The following is a 21,382-nucleotide window of genomic DNA, read 5'->3' on the forward strand; positions in this document are numbered from 1 at the left end:
ATGGAAGTGATCTTTCTCTCCCAAGTGATAGGCAAAACCCCAGTAAGTATTGTTAGTTTGTATGAGTCCACCAAACAGTAAAGTACCTGGTCCTCTATGAGGTTAAGCTGATAATGCTAATAAAACTATAAGTAAAGAAGACAAGGGATTTTTACGTGGAAATATCCCACACAAGGGGATCAAAAAACCACGACCTACACTTATAGGCTTTTAACTTCACTAACTTGCAATCTCACTATTACAAGCCACTTTGTAATAACCCTATTACAAAGACTTCAACTAACTTATGATGTTTTTACCACAAGCCACTTTATAACTCTCCTAATTACAAAGACTTTAAACTTATGACTAATCCTAGTCACAACATAAACTCGAAAGTTACGAATTTTTGGTTTTCCTAAGACAAAGCTTTTAAGAAAGCAAAATAGGAGATACAATGAAGAATAAATAACAAGATTACAACTCAACTACGGATATACATAAGCTCATTATGAAATTGATCCTTAGTGGAGTTTTCTTCTTGTTCTTGACACACCAGTGACTTCAATGCCGGATGAATATTGTTTTGCTTGAGAGAATATCACTGAATGCACAAGTGAAATGTTGTGCCTTGCACCAGGTTGTTATATCACAAAAGACATCACAATGGATAGTGATGTCAATTCTTGGCACATGCTTCTTCCCAATGAGAAGTGACTGATGCGTTGTCTGCTTCACAGTCACTTCTGTGCAATTGTGTTCCAGCTGTATAGTTGAATTGTACTTCTGTCAGAGAATACTAAGGGACCAGGTCCCAGTTGTGTTCCTCTTTTGTAACAGTTGCGAGATAGTCACTTTCTGTTGTTACGTTCCAGCTGTACAATTGACTTATACTTTTGTCAAAGAACCCTAAGGGACCAGGTCCCTGTTGTGTTCCTCTTTATAATGGTTGTGGATAGTCATTGAGTTGTACTTCTGTCGGAGAACCCTAAGGGACCAGGTCACTAGGTCCCTATTGTGTTCCTCCATGTAGTTGTTCATTCATTTGCTGGAGATCAGACTGGACATTATTCATTTGACATGTATATCATGTGGGTCAGGTTCTCTATCTGGTTCTTCACAATAAGTTTGTTAGATCATCAAAACATAAGAGCATAAGGCAAAGACATTGAAAACCCATCAAGTATCTTCTCGAATCTTTCTTCTTCAGAAATAATTCTTCCAAAAGATTTTAGCTCATTTGTTAGTGTAGTGAATCTTGTGTACATCTCTTGAATGGTTTCACCATCCTTCATAGTAAAGTTCTCTAACTGAGAATACAGTAGAGTTCCTCTAGATCTCTTCACCTGAGTTGTTCCTTCATGAGCCACCTACAGTGTGTCCCAAATTTTCTTAGCAGTGGCACAGCCTTGGATTCTGTTGTACTCATCTGGACCAAGTCCACAAACAAGTCATTTCTTGGCTTTAGCATTCTTCTCCCACTTCTTCAAGTCCTCAGCAGTACAATCTGTTGTTGTCTTTGGTACATCTACTCTTTTAGCATTTTTCTTCAAGGTAGCCAGTGGATCATCAGTTACAATGTCCCATAGCTCTAGTCCTCTCCTTGAATGTGATCTCTCATTCTATTTTCCACCAAGAGTAGTACTGGTCATTAAAGAGTGGTGGCCTAGCAGTGGATTGCCCTTCCCAGTTTTCAGGTGGTGCACTCATCTTGATCTTTTCGTAATGTGTTAGCCTCTTCAAGGATAACTCGATCTGATAGCAATTGTCGTTTTATCCTTTAATATCATACAAGAGGGGGTGATTTGTGTGGTGTCCAATTTTTTGCGTGCACAGATTATAGAAGGACATGGTTCTTCTATGTGTTCCTTATACTACTGTTGCGGAATAATAAGTGCGAAAAATAAAGAACACAAATATTTTTACGTGAAAAACACCCGGCTCAAAAAGGTGAAAAAACCACGACCTACTGCTCAGTAGGATTTTCCCCAACGCTTCACTAAATCACTAAACCAAAACAGCATTTACAAAACTCTTTGTAAACCTAAGGATTACCTCTGATCCCTTTGTGGCAACCAGCCTCTAGTTGTTGCGACAACTTCAAGTTAACTCTAACTTGAATACAACACTCAGAGTACCTAGTACAATTGTTTCTAGATAAAGCTGAAAGGTACAATTTGAAACACCTACTACAAGGAAACTAGAATAAAAGACAGACACTTGGAACTGATTCTTCTATCTGGTTCATGTAGCTTCAGGTACGCACACTTGAATCACAGAAAAATTGCTTGCAAAATACCTTGTTATTTTGCTCTCAACTCGCGTTTAAGTTCTGCGTTTTTGCGTACCAGTAAAATGAGAACATCATGCCATTTATAGAGTTAGTAGAATAGGAAATAACTAGAGTTCTAATGCTATACTTGTCCATGGTGGAAGAGTTCTAGTTATCTTCAGCTTCTAACTCCTCCCTTATCTAGGATAGAGTTCTCTCGAGTAAGGAGTCCTTCTCCTTATCATTTATGCAACTTTTTCGTTCAGGAAATATCAGATATAACCACTTAATCTTATCTCCTTCACGTGCATATTTTGTACTCGAATTTGCTGGTCGTGTCTGTGTACATCGTGTATGGACATAGTTCATGCTTGAGTTCCTTTGTCAATCATCAAACAAACTTCACTTGGGCTAACAGAGGACAATATAGTTCAGAGGGAATTGAGGAATACCGAATAGTTTAAGTAGGCAACTGATAAAGATACGGTAGATTGAGATTGCTAGAGTTCTACTAGACTTAAACGAGAGAGTTTATCTCCCGTCTGCAGCAAGAACTACAAAATTAACTCCAAGCACTAATATAACGACTGACGGACTGAGCTGCTAAAGTTCTACTAGACTTAAATGAGTTGTATTATTATAAAATAAATAAGGTTCTAATATGATATAGTAACATGTCAAATGTGTGATTTATTTTTTAAGTCAAAAAATAATAGTTGGATAACTTTATTGTCCTAAAAAAATAAAAATAAAAATAAAAATAAAAATAAATTTGATAGAATATTTTCATAAGTTAAATGACCGTTCAAGGAATTTACTCGTACTTACAACGCCAACATCGTTCCAATTTGACTGCAGTAGTACTGGATGTTGATTAGCGGAGAAAATCATGTTGATGAAGGAGCAAGACGTCAATTAGCATCTAAATGGACCATGAATCTTCAATTCTACATTCTTAGTTGATTATTAGCAGGGCAGGGCATGAATCAGTATAGCACACCACCAAAGGATGTGGTGCACTGAATGAAACTGCTTTTTCTTTAATCACAGGTCTTGGGTTCGAGTCTTGGGTATAGAAAAATCTTTGGTAGGGAGCATTTTCCCCCGAATGGAGCATGCGCAGTGCGAATCCGAATATAGTCGGGCTCTAATGCAGATATCAGATACCGAGTGAAAACCAAAAAAAAAATCAGTACAGCACATTTACTTTTCATTGAATTCTTTAAAAATTATGTTTACACAATTAATTAATAAAATGATATATTATAAAAGGATAAAATTGTCGGATCATGCCCTTTTACGTTAAAAATATATTAAATTTAAATAATTGTTACCAATAACTCAAAAAAAAAAAAGTTGATCGTAATATCTTAAACCACAAGGGAGGTCAGTGTGATAAAACCAAGAGCGAAAGTCTATGAAATTATCCCTGCAATATATCATATTAATATTCTAGTTGCCAAACCCCGAAAGTTACATTATGTTGAATCTCATTTAATTTGTCACAATAAATTCTAAAACTTAGTAAGATTTTAAATTGAATCAAACTGGGGCTTAATGTTCCTCGTTGTCCTCCTAATTAGGATTTTCATGAATCCTTGAAGTAATTAACGATATAAACATCATATAACTGACTCCTACCAATTTGTGATTAAGGTGTAGTGATGTTTAATAAGTGATGATGTATTACGGAGCATAATCCTCTTTTAAAAAACGAAAAAGTGTTCAAAATGCCCATAAACTATTGGAAAAGGTTTCAAAATACTCTTCATCCACCTATTGGGCTAAAAACACTTCTTCATTCATTTTTTTGGTTCACTTATGCCCTTTGACCCTTGGTTAATGCTAAACTAAAAATTATTATTATTCTTTTTGTAAAACTTAAAAAATTTTATTTTGTAAAATATTTTCGTTTTTTTAAACTAATGCACTAATATTCCACTAATTTAGTAACGTCTTATTATTTTATTTTATTTCAGTTTTTACAAAAAAAAATCATTTTTTCAATTTTTTATAGCATTTTTTTAAAAAACTAGAAAAACAATAGAAGAAAAAATATTTTTAATAAACATTTTCGTTGTTAAAAAACTGAAAGAAAAAAATCAACAAAATATTTTCGTTTCTGAAAAATATTTTTTTTTCATTTTCTCAGTTTTTTTAAAGCATTTCGTTTTCAGTTTTATTTTTTAAAGAAAAAATATTTTGTTTTTTTAAAAAAAATCAAAAACGAAAATATTTTATTAAAAACTTTTTTTTCTATTTTTACAAAAAAAATTCAGTTTTTACAAAAAAAATATTTTTTCTAAAAATTGGAATAAAAAAGACTTTACTAAATTAGTGGACTACTGGTGCATTAGTTTAAAACAACGAAAATGTTTTGTATTTTTAAAGTTTTACAAAAAGAATAATAATTATTTTTAATTCAGCATTGACCTAACGGCATGAGTGAACCAAAAAGGTGGGTAGAGGGTTATTTTTAGCCCAATAGGTAGATGAAGGGTATTTTTAAACCTTTTCCAATAGTTTAGGGGCATTTTGAATACTTTTCCATTTAAAAAATAGACTACTTAAGAAAATGAAAAATTGGATCCTGTTATAAAATAATAAAAGAAGAAGAAGAGTATTGCAGAGGAAAGTAGAGAGAAAGGGAATTCTTATAGATATGGGATGATTTACAATGGAATAGAACCCTCTATCTATAGGGAGAGGGTGACTTAGCCACCAAGTAATAAACCCTAGAATCTCTCTAAATATAGATATTCACCATAAATAAAATTCTATTTATAACACTTCCCCTTGAATATCTATTCAACAGATAATGTGCCTCGTTAAAACTTTAACTAAAATAAAACCCAGTGGAAAAAATTCTAGTAAAGGAAAAAGAGTACACATATCTAATAATACGCCTTTTGGTTGCCTCGTTAAAAACCTTGCAAGGAAAACCCAGTGGGACAAAACCTTGTAAGGAAAAAAGAGTGCAACGCGCATTAACTCCCCCTGATGAGAGCATCAATTCACATCTTTAAGCATTCGCATTCCAATCTTGTGCACCATCTTCAAAAGATCTTTGGTAGAAACTAAGATGTATTGTATTCATATGATCTTGTTAGAATCGTCAGTTCAATATCTTCACATAGAGGTGAAAACTTTTGCTATCATATTATCATGCTTATAGTTATAGCAAGATACATTTGTGCACAAATTGCACTGAGGAAGTGGTACCTCAAGATCAAGAATTGTAGATGCTTCAAGCAACTTAAATCCTTCATGGATTGTCATATAAGTTAAGTCATATAAGCCATATAACAGACTTTAGATGCATATCAAGTTTTTATGTCATGCTAGACATATAAGATATCGAAAACTTATTGCACATACCATTGACTTTATACTTTCAAGTGTTTGAATTATAGGTCCAAAACTATATGTCTTTCATATGAAATCAATTCTACTTGAATTGTGTCTTTTTCATTTGGCCAATACTTTTGTGTCTATATTCGATAGACTTAAGATCCTCATCTATACTTAGCGCTATGATAGATGTCATCGACGAGCATTTTATATTGGTTCCAACATTTTTTCATAAAGACATAACATAGAGATCTCTTCATTCATATATTCAAGTACCTGAATCTCTCATGAGATTTTATGAAGTGTTATGTCATGTGATCTTCTAGATCACTTGCCTCCTTTATTATGATCATTTTGATCATTTGCTCATCTTCTTTATCAAGAAGTTTTATTTGAAACCGATTTGTCTATACGCTTTAAGCATACCATAGACTTTGTCCTTCTAGGACTTAATATGAGCATTTGCAATGAGAATATAGTTACTTTCTTTGGGTCAACAAATGCGTCTGGCATGCTTTGCAATATATTGCAGATGAATTATCTATTTATGAACTTCAAGTTCATATTATCTTATTCGAGGATCGAGATGTATAAATAATAATTCATTTCACGTAACTTTTTCTCAATTGTTTATCTTGTCTCCCCCTCATGTTAGAAAAACTAACTTTTTTCCTCAATTTTGTGAACTCATCTTTGTGCGTTATGGTGTTAATCAATATATACAGTGCACATCAATAATAACAAGATGGAATTATTTGGTTCCTGGCCCCGAACCACTTGTGAGGGGAGAATATAATATATTTTCGTATATAACGTATATCAAACTGATATAGATAACTTCGTTCTCATAAGCAATATTTTAGCTATTAAGTGGAGGCACTCAATAAATCATTTTGTTAAACCAACTGTGATGTAACCCAACTTATCAAGATAAACTATCTTGGATAGAAAATCTAGAAATTATGCTCTAAATTAAATTATTGAGCAAATTACCTTGCAAACACCAAGTTGCGGGTTAATAATAATCGCACGTGTAACCAATTCATAGATGCATCTTATGTGTATACATGGCATGTGAATGGGCCCATATTCACTTTTGATATTTCCAGCATTCATGGGATTCAATCCCAATTTTAGTTGGTCAATTAATTAACGAGAACAAGCAATATAAGAGAATTCGTAAAGAACTTTCTAGTTTTTTTAATATTTACCCATGTGAATTCTCTATTATTTTTGCACATCATACTTAAATTGATATGGCCAAACCAATTATGCCAACTGAATAAATTATCAATATTGATAAAGTTCAGGTTTACAGCATGACGTGTGCAATTATCGATAAACACCAAGTAATTATGATATGGGTTTTTATATCAATAAACATCCACTTTAGTGTGGTATTCTTTTATTTGTGTAGTACAAACTAGAGAATAAAGCGGGTAGCTTTTCACGTACATATTATCCCGCTACAAGTTGTCGTAATAAAAGATATTAAATCTTTCCTTTATTATAGTCTCAATATAATCAACCGCTTTCACGTGTACTTTGGAAACTGAATAAGTTTCTTTGAGATTACTACAACACAATACCTTATTGGTAATCAATTGTGTTTCTCCAAAATAGTATAATTGGCTCTTGCAGAGTTCTCAATTAATTTTGTACTACCGCATATTCATCAACATCAATATGGTGAATATCTCTTTTAAAGAGAAAGTTATACCATTATGGTTATGGTCAAAATTATATGCAAGATATGTTTCTTGCATTAATGTTATTCTTTAATAATCGCATTACCAGAATATTTTGGTGTGCAATAGGTACGTGACCAATGACCATTCATGTCATAATAATGACATTATTTTCTTATATCATCTCAAACCTCCTTCTAGAGGTGAGTGTGGTATATCCACTACCACTAACACGTTCATATTCTTCCAAGAATGAATATGTATTCATAAATTAGATATTGTCATATTCACATCATGAATGGACCATAATCATCTATATGTGCTTTATAAAATCTCATGTCAAATCGATGATAAATATTACTTTCACAAAGTGAATGATTATTTTGAGAATCCTCATTGTTCTCATTATCACAATGATAACGATTATAATTTCGTCTATTGCCACGTCCACATCCATTGATACATTCATAGTAATAATTTTGTCTCCTTTCAGACTTATCACATATTGGTATCACATTCTCTAAAGGGAATGAGAATGGAGCAAATTCAATGTGACGGGTTTTCAATTCTTTGCCCACAATCATACATGAATTTGATAATGACAAGGCATAGAAATTTTACCACTTTGGGTGGTTATAATATCTTTCAAACTCCATTAGAGTTGCAATCAAAATTTATCGTCTTTGCTTGTATTTAAAATCAAATTATAGAATGTCAAGAATTTGAAAGAGAAAAGTAAAATACTTACCTTAAATCCAGAATTTAATCATGAAGGAAGTTCATAGAATAATTGACAATCATTATGCTCAATCCCAAATCTTCTACTCAATTGGTTAGAGTCTCGTGTTGATAACGTGTTATAAAATAATAAAAGAAGAAGAGTATTGCATAGCAAACTAGAGAGAAAGGGAATTCTTATAGATATGGGATGATTTACAATGGAATAGAACCCTCTATTTATAGGGAGAGAGTAACTTAGCCACCAAGTAATAAATCTTATAATCTCTCTAAATATACACATTCACTATAAATAAAATTCTATTTATAACAGATCCAAAACAGTAGTTATATAAAGACAAGTAGACAACTAACGATTTTTTCTACAGAATTTACCGAGGTAATGAATTATTTTCCTTTCGAATTAGATACTGCTCTAGTGTGATATGATATGTTCAAATCTGCTCGTTAAGATTTTCGACTTTAATATTGCTATAAATAGAGCACAAAAAAAACATCAATATATTCAAATACTCCAATTCCTTTTCCTTAGCTAATTATCCACCACAAAAAGCAAAGCATTTTGACATGGCTTCAAAACCTTTGTCCTTTTTACTCGTTCTCACAATGGTTGGATTTTGTAAGTCCTCACACTCTTCTCTTGAACTTTTGTTTTTCCGAGCTCAGATATATAACTTTTACTCATTTCGTATCAAATTATCTATCTATCGTGTTTCTTTTTTATACGTTCCTTAAAAATAAATAGCAAAGGTTTTTGATTATTTTATCTTTATTTATGTCTTAAAATATAATCTTTCTTTATTTGATACTTACTCATAATTAAGGTATTTGTAGTCTTCAAGAACAATTATTGTTAAGGGTAGAATAGGAAACAAAAATTAATTTACTTTTGAATTTCTAATATAACAAATAATTTGAGACAACTCTTTTTAGAAACCAGGACAGATAATTTGAGACAGAGAGAGTACATGTGATAATCTGTATTTAGTAATTTCGTTTCTTTTGCAGTTCATTCATTTCTTCCTTTTCCATACTTTAAAATTACCTCGAAAAAACTAAATTTTGATGAGACAATTAAAAGTCGAGTTGTTTACTTTCAAATGACGGATTATCAAACACTTTTAAGGACAAAGTTATGCTACACAAAATGGAAAACATATATTCAACATAACTCTCTAAGGTGAAGTCTTATACATATAATGAAATTTTTTATCCATAAACTTTTTAAACAATTAGTTGGAAGTAGACTGGAATTCGGGCTTTTGCACATAGCTCGAATTGTAATATCTTGATCATTAGACTGTCATTGAAATATATTTTAACAATTAAAATTTTGTGCAGTTTTTTGGCTAAAAGTTGAAGGAAGGAATGTTAGCTTTTTACCAAGTAAGAAAGATGAGGATTGTGGTGTGTCACTCAACCATCTTTGGTTGCAGTTACTGAAATTAACAGGGACAGAAATTAAGAAGAAAAATTGATGGGCCTCAAATAGAAGAGAATTGTAAGAGTTTGGTTTGTTGCGTAGTAAATTGATACTCTGTTTTTTAATCTTTAATCTTTTTTTAGTGTAACGTAGTTTCTTTTTCATCAATTAGTTTCACATAATCACATAGTTAACGAGTAAGGAAAGTTCAAATGAACAGAAATGGACATGGGATCGCCAGTTTAAACTCATAAATTGTAGTTCGAGTTGTGATTTTACGACTGTCATACCTTTTGCTTTTCTTTGTTTATTTCTTTTGGGTTACCATTTTGAGGTGTTTGCATGGTGTTGGACTTAGGGTATACAAACCAAATTGGAAAACTGCACCAAACCGAAAAATCAAACCAAACCGATTAAAAAACCCGACTAAATTTGGTTTGGTATTGAGTAAAAAAACTCGAACCAAACTGACATATAAATGTATAATTTTTATATATTAATTTAAGATTGTATATAGAATTTTCTTTAAAAATATTTAGAAATATTTGGGATTCTCTTGCGGGATATAATATTTAATAGTATATGAAGTGCTCCATATTTATTAACCTTAAATAACGGGTTGTATGATCACTTTCTCATCAAGTGTTACTCAAATGCGTCAATCTTTTTGTTCTTCCATATTCATATCATATGTTAAGATCTATTAAATTTTTATATCTTTTTCGAATGTGAAGTGATTATTATTATTTAGGTATCATATTGATTTTATGTTTAATTACTAAATTCGGTTAACCTTGAAAGTGCAAATCAACGAAACATTATTGTCAGACGACTAAAAAAATAACTATTATGTGTTACTAAGAAAATTCTCTCATAAGAATATTTTAATAGATAATATATTTGTCAATTTTTTTTATATTTTACTAAACATATATTTACTTATCAAAAATTTAACAAAGTAAGATTGAAATAATATTTAAGTAACAAAAAACCCGAAAACCCCGAAAAATCCAACAAAACTGAATCAATCCAAACCAATATAGTTGGTTTGGTTTGATTTTGATAAAAACCGAATCAGCCCGGTCCATGTACACCCTTAGACTTGGACTATCAAAAATCCAGTAGGGTCATATTTTACGGCCAAATGGAATGGTCCTAGTGAAAATCTTAACGTTGAAGTATTCATAAGACACTATTTTAATGATTAGTTGCTTCTAATTTTGTTTCAAGATGTTACATTTGTTATGTAGAGGAAGAGGGAAACCCGAAAATAAAGAAGATAAAGAACATCAAATTAATGTGGAAAACCTTTCAAATCGAAGGTAAAAACCACGGGATCACAAAGATCAAAAAAGCTCCACTATAACAATAAGAGAGTTATAAAAGTTCTCCAAATTGGCTACACAACAAGTGCCAAACACATAGCAACAATAGCAACAGGAGCAACAACTAATCAATTAAAGAAAGAGTATAATCCACAAAAATGAAGCTGTTGTTCGAGGCTCAAAATCAGATGCTACGAGCCTCCAAATCTGATCGCACCGTTCAAATTCAAGATAGAGATGTTACAAATACTCAGTCAAATATTCAGCCTGATCCAACGGTTAACGAATTGTAAAACGTGATTTGAAGTTGGCTGGTCAGAATAAAAATTTGCAGCAAAACAAATACTTTTCTTCTCTTTTCTCTCTTGACTAAAGCTCTCTCAAAAACTACTCTTATGTGCTTAAGTCTTTCAAAGACTTGTATCAATGAGCATAGAATAATTCTCCAAGGTTGTCTTATTTATAGATTATGAGTGGTACTTTCTCTTAAAGCCAAAACTCACTCAAAATAGGAATAAACCGAATTTAATTCCAAATAGGAATGGAAACCAAAAGAGAATAAGATTAGACCATTGGGCCTTTGACTGGACAACATGAGCATGTGCCCAACAAACTCCCCTTCCAGCCAAGGGGCCAAATGTGTCTTCAAGTAGAGGAACTATTGACAGGCTTCATGCCTGCCAATTTTCTACAAAACACATGCTTATCTGCAAGCTTAACTACAAAGTCATCAGGCTGCTCCATATAAATCTCCTCATCTAAATCACCATGAAGAAAAGCAGTCTTGACATCCATCTGCTCAACCTCTAAATCTAGACTTGCAGCTAATAGAAGATTTCATCAACCTCTAAATCTAGACTTGCAGCCTAGAACCACACGAATAGAAGACATCTTCACAACATGGGAGAAAATTTCATTCTGGCCAAAATCTTTAACAACTAACCTCACCTTGTATCTAGGCGCAGAGGTATGGTTATCTTGCTTTATTCTGAACATCTATTTGTTAGATAAAGCTCTCTTACCTTTCGGCAATTTTACTAACTCATATGTGCCATTCTCATGGAGTGACTTCATCTCATCTTCCATCGCTTCGATCCACTGATCTTTGCGAGTATCTTGCATGGCTTCATCATAATTCTCAAGTTCTCCCATGTCAGTTAAAAGTATATACTCTTTAGGAGGATAGCACATGGATTTTTGCTTCTCCCTTGTAGATATTCTAAGAGAGGTTTCAGGAGCATTCGAAGTAGTTACCTGTGCAGGAATTAGTTGCTGATCAATCATAACATCATCAACTGGAGCATCCATAACATCTACACTATGATGATCATTTTGATCTTGATCATTATCTTTATCATTGTCTTGGGTTTCTTCATGTGCAATAGGTGCCTTAGCAATTGAAACTGGATCAATATCAACTAAGGTCTCATTACTCTAAGAATCTATCTTCTCAGCTTTGTCAGTATCTTCAATAGTTTGGCCTTCAAAAAATATTACATCACGACTTCTAATAAGTTTATTGTCAACTGGATCATAAAAACGATACCCAAACTCATTTTGGCCATAACCGATAAAGATGCACTGCTTAGTTTTGACATCCAGTTTCAATCTCTCATCTTTAGGAACATGCACACAAGCTTTACACCCAAAAACTCTCAGGTGATCATAAGAAACATCTTTGGCAAACCAAACTCTGTCTGGGACATCACCATCCAAAGCAACTGCAGGAGACAAATTAATAACATAGGCAACAGTGTTAAGTGCTTCCGCCCAAAATGTATTTGGAAGTTTAGCCTCTGAAAGTAAGCATCTAACTCTCTCAACTAGAGTTATATTCATCCTCTCTGCCAAACCATTCAATTGAGGCGTCTTAGGCGGAGTTTTCTGATGATGAATTCCTTGTTCCTTGCAATAGTTATCAACGGGACCACAATATTCACCACTATTGCCAGTGCGAATATATTTTAATTTCTTCCCCGTCTATCTCTCAGTTAAGGCCTAAAATTCCTTAAACACGTTAAGTGTTTGATCTTTAGATTTCAAAGAATACACCAAGAGCTTACGAGAATGATCATCAATTAAGGTCACAAAGTAAAGTGCACCACCTTTTGACTTTACTTTAAAGGGACCACACAAATCAGAGTGTACTAGCTCCAATAAATCGGACTTTCTTGAGGGAGGATGGCTGTGAAAGGAAACTCTTTTCTGTTTGCCAGCAAAAAAATAGATACACCTTTTCAGCTTTGCTTATTTCACTCCAGAAAGCAAACTTTTCTTAGTCAAACACGTAATCCCCCTCTCGCTCATATGACTCAGTCTTCGATGCCACAATTCTGATAAAGTATCACTTTCCACCAGATTTATAGAGTCATTAAGAATAGAGCCTTGTGTCACATATAATTGACCAGACTTGACTCCTCGAGCTACTACTAACGAGCCCTTGGTGAGCTTCCATTGGCCATTAAAAAGGGCATTATGGTAACCTTCATCATCTAATCTTCCTACGGAGATCAAAATGAAAGGAAAGTCTGGAGCATGCTTGACATCTTGAAGAACTAACGTTGAACCATTATTAGTTTTCAAACAAACTGTGCCAACACCAAACACCTTAACTTCACTGGCATTGCCCATCTTTAACACTCCAGAATCCACATGAGTATAAGATGAGAAAAAATCTTTTCTTGGTGTGTGTGACGACCCGAAGGGTCATCACCTTAGTTCTTCCTTGTTCCGTGCTTTCGAGGCCTTGAAAACCTCGCTTTTAGTTTCCTCGATTGGCGTGCGTAGTTCGGGCGCGTAGCCGGAAAGTTTTTATGTTATAATATGTGAATTATGTGAAACATTTGATGAATTTTGGTATTAATATGCATAATGTTGACTTCGGTCAACATTTTGGGTAAACGGACCCGGACCTGTGATTCGACGGTCCCAGAGGGTCCGTAGAAAAATATGGGACTTGGGCGTGTGCCCGGAATCAAATTCTGAGGTCCCAAGCCCGAGAAATGAATTTTTGAAAGAAATTGTTTTTCTGAAATTTGATAGGAAAATTTGAAATGAAAAAAGGGTTATAAAATATAGGTATCGGGCTCGTATTTTGCTTCCAATGCCCGGTACAAGTCTTAAATATGTGTTAAGCACTATCTGTAAAGTTTGGCTAAAAACGGACGTCATATGACGTGTTTCGGACTAAAAATGGAGAATTTGAGTTATGAAAGTTGAAGAAAGAAAATCATGTGTTTGAGGCTTGATCCTATGTATATGATGTTATTTTGGCGATTTGATCGCACGAGTAAGTCCGTAAGATGTTTTTAAGGTTGTGTGCATGTTTGGTTTGGAGCCCCGAGGGCTCGGGTGAGTTTTGAATGGGGCCCGGGAGGTCTTGGACTTAAGAAAATGCAGGTTCAGGTGTTGCAGACACCAGCGCGGCCGCGGTCATTTCCGCGCGGTCCGCGCTGGAGCCGCGCGGCCACGATGCCTTTATATGCGGTCCGCGTGGCTGAGTATGAGGGCTAGGGTTTCAGATCAACCAGCACGGTCGCGCACCAAAACAGTGTGGTCCGCGCTGGGAGGGTTCAGAGAAGCCCCAATTTTTCTCCCACTCGGCGCGGCCGCAACACATTTTTGTGCGGTCCGCGCCAGGTCCTCAGAAAGGTATACAAGTTCGGAAAATCTCAGTCATTTTTCACTTTTCAAAAACCCAAAACCTAAGAGGCGATTTTCCAAACAACTTTTTTTCTCCAAAACGATTGGTAAGTGATTTCTAACTTAATTTCTTTATTCCTTAACATCTTTTAACATAATTTCAACTTCAAATCAAAGATTTTCATGGGGAAAATTGGGTGTTTTGGGTAGAACCTAGGTTTTCTACAAATTGAGAAGTTGGACCTCAATTTGGGGTCCGATTTAAAAACAAATCATATATTGGGATTCATGGGGGAATGGGTAACCGGGTTTTGGTCCGAACCTCGAGTTTCGACCACGTGGGTCCGGGGGTATTTTTGACCATTTTGGGAAAAACCTTGTAAAATTTATTTTCATGCATGGGGAGTGATTCATTTAGTAATTATTAATGTGATTAAGTAACTTATGACTAGATTCGAGCGGATTGGTGGTGGAATCAAGAGGTAAAGCTATACTAGAAGCGTGAGTTGAGTTTGGAGCATTCGAGGTAAGTGTTTGTTCTAACTTTGGCTTGAGGGATTAGGATTTGGATGTTATTTGCTACGTGTTAACTGTGGAGTACGGTGTATAGGCATGGTGACGGTTATCTATGTACCGGAGTCTAGCATGACCGTGAGTCATAGTTGCTTTTAAATTCGAAAGATGCGAAACAGTTGAGCTAATTACTTGCTAATATAATTATGAAGTGATAGTTGAGAAGCATATGAGTTAAAGAAGGAAGTGTGGTATTTTTCCCTTGCCGGGACTTATTGTTGATTTGTTCTCCCTTGCCGGGATGTTTAATCTTGTTGTATATTCCCTTCCCCGATTGGTTGTGACCGATGATTGGGTGAGGAAGAGCGATTATGCACGAAGGGTCTTTCCATGCCATGTTTTTATAATGATGCACGAAGGGTCTTTCCGTGCCATGTCTCTAATTATTTGAGCACGAAGGGTCATTCCGTGCCTTGATGTGAGAGTTATGTGAGGAAAAGCACGAAGGGTGATGCCGTGCACTATATTTGACAGTTTTGGTGAGAATTGAGAGTAAAAGCACGAAGGTTGGTGCCGTGCAGTTGTTGATTCACTTGCTCTCTTTCATAGATGTTAATTATTCAGTTTCCATCTCTCTGTTCGTTGGTCTTATATCTTAATTGTTACACCCCACAGCATGTCCCCTCCCTATTATCTGTTTAAATTCTGTATATCTTTCCGTTGTTGCACATATATCTGTACAGGTTAATTGAGGTAGGTTCGGTCTAGCCTTGTCACTACCTCGCCGGGGTTAGGACAAGCACTTACCAGCACATGGGGTCGGTTGTGCTGATGCTACATTTCTGTGCCTTTTTTATGCACAGATTCGGGAGTAGCTTACGGACCGCAGTAGCAGTAGATTGGGAGCATGCCTTCAGTCCAGAGACTCCTAGGTAGTTCGCTGGCGTGCGTGGGCCCTGAGTCTCATCTATTTCATTTCTGTTTGTTCTCATTGTATCGAAGCAGACTCCTTATGTATTTTCTTTCAAACTCTTATTTGTAGTATCTTATAGTAGTCCGTGAGTATTGTGACACTAAATCTTGGGTAGAGGATGATGTTAATTTTTCCGCATTTTCGTTCATTTAATATTAAATTAAGGCTTCCGCTTGAATTTATTGTTATTATTATTATCTTGTTGAAAATTAGTTGAAAAGGTATGTTAAGGTTGGCTTGCCTAGCTCCGACAGTAGGCGCCATCACGACTCCCGATGGTGGGAAATTCGGGTCATGACAAGTTGGTATCAGAGCACTAGGTTACTTAGGTCTCACAACTCACGGACAAGCTCAGTAGAGTCTGAGGGATCGGTATGGAGACGTCTGTATTTATCCCACAGAGGCTACCGAGTTAGGGAAACTTCACCTTGTTCATTCTTGTCGTGCGATTCTGTTTCTCAAGTACTGATTGTCTTTCCACTCTGTTCTGTTGCAGATGGCGAGAACACGTGCTTCCTCTTCTACCGCGCAGCAGCCCGAGCCCCCAGTAGCAGCTCCAATTAAGGGCAGAGGGCGAGGCCTGCCAGAGGCAGAGGCCGGGGCAGATCTCAGCCCCGAGCGGCAGTCCCAGAGGTGGAGCCTTATATTGACTACGGCGAAGGGGTTCCAACTCTAGCAGCTCCGGTGGGCCTAGGTCAGGTCCCAGAGGGTTTCATAGCCACTCCAGTGCTTCAGGATGCTTTGGTCCGACTGGTAGGCTTTATGGAGGGCATTTCTAGGGCGGGTTTGCTTCCCGTAGCTCCAGCCACATCTCAGGCTGGGGGAGAGGTTCAGACTCCCGATACTCGTACTCCAGAGCCGGTAGCTCCTCAGGCTCAGGTTCCAGCAGTTCAGCCAGTCGTGGCAGATCAGCCAGCTGTGGCAGCCCAGCCAGGTATTGCGGCTCAGTCCAGTGATGGTGCGGCTATGTCCGCGGATGCTTTGTGGAGGCTTGTTCGTTTCACCAAGCTCTTCACTACTACATATAGTGGCACTCCCTCAGAGGATGCTCAGGATTTCATATTCAGCTGTCATGAGGTTCTACGGACTATGGGCATTGTAGAGACCAATGGGGTCGATTTCGCCACTTTTCGCCTGGCAGGATCCGCCAAGACTTGGTGGATGGATTTCTGTTTAGCCAGGCCAGCAGGGTCGCCATCATTGACCTGGGATCAGTTTTCAGAGTTATTTCTGGGGAAGTTCCTTCCAGTTACTCAGCGAGATACTCTTCACAGGCAGTTTGAGCGTCTCCAGCAGGGTCCTATGACGGTTACCCAGTATGAGACCTGGTTCATTGATCTCGCTCATCATGCCATTGTGATACTCCCCACCGAGAGAGAGGGTGCGGAGGTTTGTTGATGGGTTGGCCCAGCCGATCCGTGTTCAGATGGCCATGAGTGCCGGTGGTGAGATTTCATTTCAGGAGGCGGTAGATGGTGCCCGCCGGATAGAGATGGCACTTGCTCAAGGAGGTGGTCATGGGTCTGATAAGAGGCCCCGTTATTCTGGTAGATTTAGTGGTACCTCGTCTGGATGTAGGGATTCATATGACAGAGGCCACTCTCAGAGGCCCTTCCAGTCGGCACTTCAGGTTTCTCTTGGTACTCCAGGCGATGGTGGTCCTCAGCAGTATTATTCGGGTCAGCAGACCTTCAGCGCACCACCAGCCTCCATCAGTGCACCACCACTTCAGAGCTTCAGGGGAGGACATACAGGTCGATAGGGCCAGTAGTCCCAGCAGCCGAGGGTATGTTATGGTTGTGGTGACCCGAGTCACATTGTCAGGTTTTGCCCCCGAGCCTCGAGTAGTTCTCAGTAGTAGGGTCCTCGCCTTACGATTCAGGCAGTAGGTGATCCACAGGCCTCCCAGCCAGCTAGAGGCGGGGTTAGGGATCACAGGGGTGGAGGGAGAGACCGTAGAGGTGGAGCTCGGACCTCCAGAGGCAGGGGTCAGCAAACAGCCGATCGCCCCAGAGACACAGTTCAGGGAGGTGGGGGTCAGCCCCGTTGTTATGCTTTGCCGTCCAGGCCAGAGGCTGAGTCATCAGATGATGTGATTACAGGTATTATTCTGGTCTGTGGTAGGGGTGCTTCTGTGTTATTTGACCTGGGATCTACGTATTCTTATGTGTCGTCCTATTTTGCACCCTATTTAATCATGCCTAGTGAGGCTTTGGGTATTCCTGTATATGTGTCCACATTGGTTGGTGAATATATAGTGGTCGACCGAGTGCATCGTTCATGTGTGGTGGTATTTGACGGTCTTGAGACTCGTGTCGACTTATTGCTTTTAGATATGGTGGACTTTGACGCTATATTGGGGATGGACTGGTTGTCCCCGTATCATGCTATTCTGGATTGTCACGCCAAGACCGTGACCTTGGCCTTGCCATATTTGCCCCAACTTGAGTGGAGAGGGACCCCAGGCCATGCCACCCATAGTGTTATTTCGTATGTCAAGGCTCGACGTATAGTCGAGAAGGGGTGTCTAGCATATCTAGCGTATGTTCGCGACTCTAGCGCAGAGGTTCCATCAATTGACTCTATTCCTATTATTCGGGAGTTCCCCGAGGTTTTCCCTTCAGACCTGCCAGGTATGCCGCCCAACAGGGATATTGAATTCTGTATTGATCTGGCTTCGGGCACTCAGCCTATTTCCATTCTGCCATATCGCATGGCCCCGCCAGAGTTGAAAGAGTTGAAAGAGAAGCTTCAGGACTTGCTTGATAAGGGTTTCATTAGACCCAGTGTATCACCTTGGGGTGCACCAGTGTTGTTCGTGAAGAAAAAGGATGGGTCGATGAGGATGTGCATTGATTACCGGCAGTTGAACAAGGTGACGATAAAGAACAAGTACCCACTGCCGCGGATTGACGATTTGTTCGACCAGCTTCAGGGTGCGAGGGTGTTTTCAAAGATAGATTTGAGATCTGGCAACCACCAGCTGAGGATTAGGGTGTCTGATGTCCCTAAGACAGCATTTCGCACTCGGTATGGGCACTATGAGTTTTTGGTCATATCATTCGGATTGACTAATGCCCCAGCAGCGTTCATGGAGTTGATGAACCGAGTGTACAGACCTTATTTGGACTTGTTCGTGATAGTCTTCATTGACGATATTCTTATATACTCCCGCAGTCAGGAGGAGCATGAGCAGCACCTCAGAGTGGTTCTTCAGACCCTGAAGGATAGTTAGTTGTATGCTAAGTTCTCAAAGTGTGAGTTCTGGTTGAGTTCGGTCGCATTCCTGGGTCATGTCGTATCAGCAGCAGGTATTCAGGTAGACCCGAAGAAGATAGAGGCAGTCAAGAACTGGCCTCGACCAGCTTCAGCTACGGAGATTCGGAGTTTCCTGGGGTTAGCAGGTTACTACCGTCGGTTCGTGGAGGGGTTTTCATCCATTGCAGCCTCTATGACCATATTGACCCAGAAAGGTGCCCAGTTCAGGTGGTCAGATGAGTGTGAGGCGAGATTTCAGAGGCTCAAGGCAGCTCTGACCACGGCACCGGTGTTGGTTTTGCCCACAGGTTCAGGGCCCTATACAGTCTATTGCGATGCATCTCGCATTGGACTTGGTGCAGTGTTGATGCAGGATGGCAAGGTCATTGCCTATGCTTCGAGGCAGTTGAAGGTTCATAAGAAGAACTATCCAGTGCATGACTTGGAGTTGGCAGCCATTGTTCACGCATTGAAGATTTGGAGGCACTATCTGTATGGTGTGGCGTGTGAGGTGTTCACGGATCATAAGAGTCTTCAGTATTTGTTCAAGCAAAAGGAGTTGAATTTGAGGCAGAGGAGGTGGTTGGAATTGTTGAAAGATTATGACATCACTATCTTATATCACCCGGGAAAGGCCAATGTGGTGGCCGATGCCTTGAGTAGGAAGTCAGCCAGTATGGGCAGTCTTGCTTATATTCCGGTCGGTGAGAGACCGCTTGATTTGGACGTTCAGGCTTTGGCCAATCAGTTTGTGAGGTTGGAAATTTCTGAGCCTAGTCGAATATTAGCTTGCACAGTCGCTAGTTCTTCATTATTGGAGAGTATCCGTGATCGGCAATTCGATGATCCCCATTTGTGTGTCTTGAGAGACACGGTGCAGCGTGGAGGTGCCAAGAAAGTAACCTTAGATGATGATGGCGTATTGAGATTGCAGGGGCGAGTTTGTGTGCCCAATGTTGATAGGATTCGAGAGTTGATCTTAGTGGAGGCCCACAGTTTTCGGTATTCCATTCACCCGGGCGCCGCGAAGATGTATCAGGATCTGAGGCAGCACTATTGGTGGCGTAAGATGAAGAAAGACATCGTTGTGCATGTGGCTCGGTGTTTGAATTGTCAGGAGGTTAAGTACGAGCATCAAAGGCCTGGTGGTCTATTTCAGAGGATTGCACTTCCCGAGTGGAAGTGGGAGAGGATTACGATGGATTTCGTTACTGGACTTCCGATGACTCGGAAAAAGTTTGATGCAGTTTGGGTCATTGTTGATAGGCTGACCAAGTCAGCGCATTTTGTTCCTGTTGCAGCCACCTATTCGTCCGAAAGGTTAGCCGAGATTTATATCAGGGAGATTGTTCGCCTTCATGGGGTGCCGCTATCTATCATTTCGGATCGGGGTACGCAGTTTACCTCGCATTTCTGGAGAGCGGTTCAGCGAGAGTTGGGCACCCAGGTTGAGTTGAGTACAACATTTCATCCCCAGACGGATGGTCAGTCCGAGAGGACTATTCAGATTCTTGAGGACATGCTCCGAGCCTGTGTCATCGATTTTGGAGGCTCGTGGGACCAGTTTTTGCCTTTAGCAGAGTTCGCCTACAACAACAGCTACCAGTCCAGCATTCAGATGGCTCTGTATGAGGCGTTGTATGGTAGGCGATGTCGGTCTCTAGTTGGATGGTTTGAGCCAGGAGAGGCTCGATTATTGGGTACGGATCTGGTTCAGGAGGCCTTGGACAAGGTCAGGATTATTCAGGATAGACTTCGTACAGCTCAGTCCAGACAGAAGAGTTATGCAGACCGCAAGGTCAGAGATGTTGCTTTCATGGTTGGTGAGCGGGTATTGCTCCGTGTATCGCCTATGAAGGGCGTGATGAGATTTGGGAAGAAGGGCAAGCTCAGCCCTAGGTTCATCGGTCCATTTGAGATTCTTGATCGTGTGGGAGAGGTGGCTTATAGACTTGCCTTGCCACCTAGCTTGTCAGTTGTGCATCCCGTGTTTCATGTATCTATTCTCCGGAAGTATAGCGGAGATCCATCGCACGTGTTGGATTTCAGCACTGTCCAATTGGACAAGGATCAGTCATATGAGGAGGAGCCGGTGGCTATTCTAGACCGGCAGGTTCGACAGTTGAGGTCAAAGAGTTTTCCTTCGGTGCGTGTTCAGTGGAGAGGTCAGCCTCCTGAGGCATCGACCTGGGAGTCCGAGTCCGATATGGGGAGCCGTTA

The 21,382-nt window shown here is 38.6% G+C and overlaps 1 pseudogene; it reads left to right on the forward strand.

The window, feature by feature from the left end:
* The first annotated feature begins 17,556 nt into the window (after window positions 1-17,556).
* On the forward strand, window positions 17,557-20,660 carry LOC138883328 (uncharacterized; annotated as a pseudogene).
* The last annotated feature ends 722 nt before the right edge of the window (window positions 20,661-21,382 follow it).

Source organism: Nicotiana sylvestris, chromosome 2, assembly GCF_000393655.2.
Source record: "Nicotiana sylvestris chromosome 2, ASM39365v2, whole genome shotgun sequence".
Classification (NCBI taxonomy): domain Eukaryota; kingdom Viridiplantae; phylum Streptophyta; class Magnoliopsida; order Solanales; family Solanaceae; genus Nicotiana; species Nicotiana sylvestris.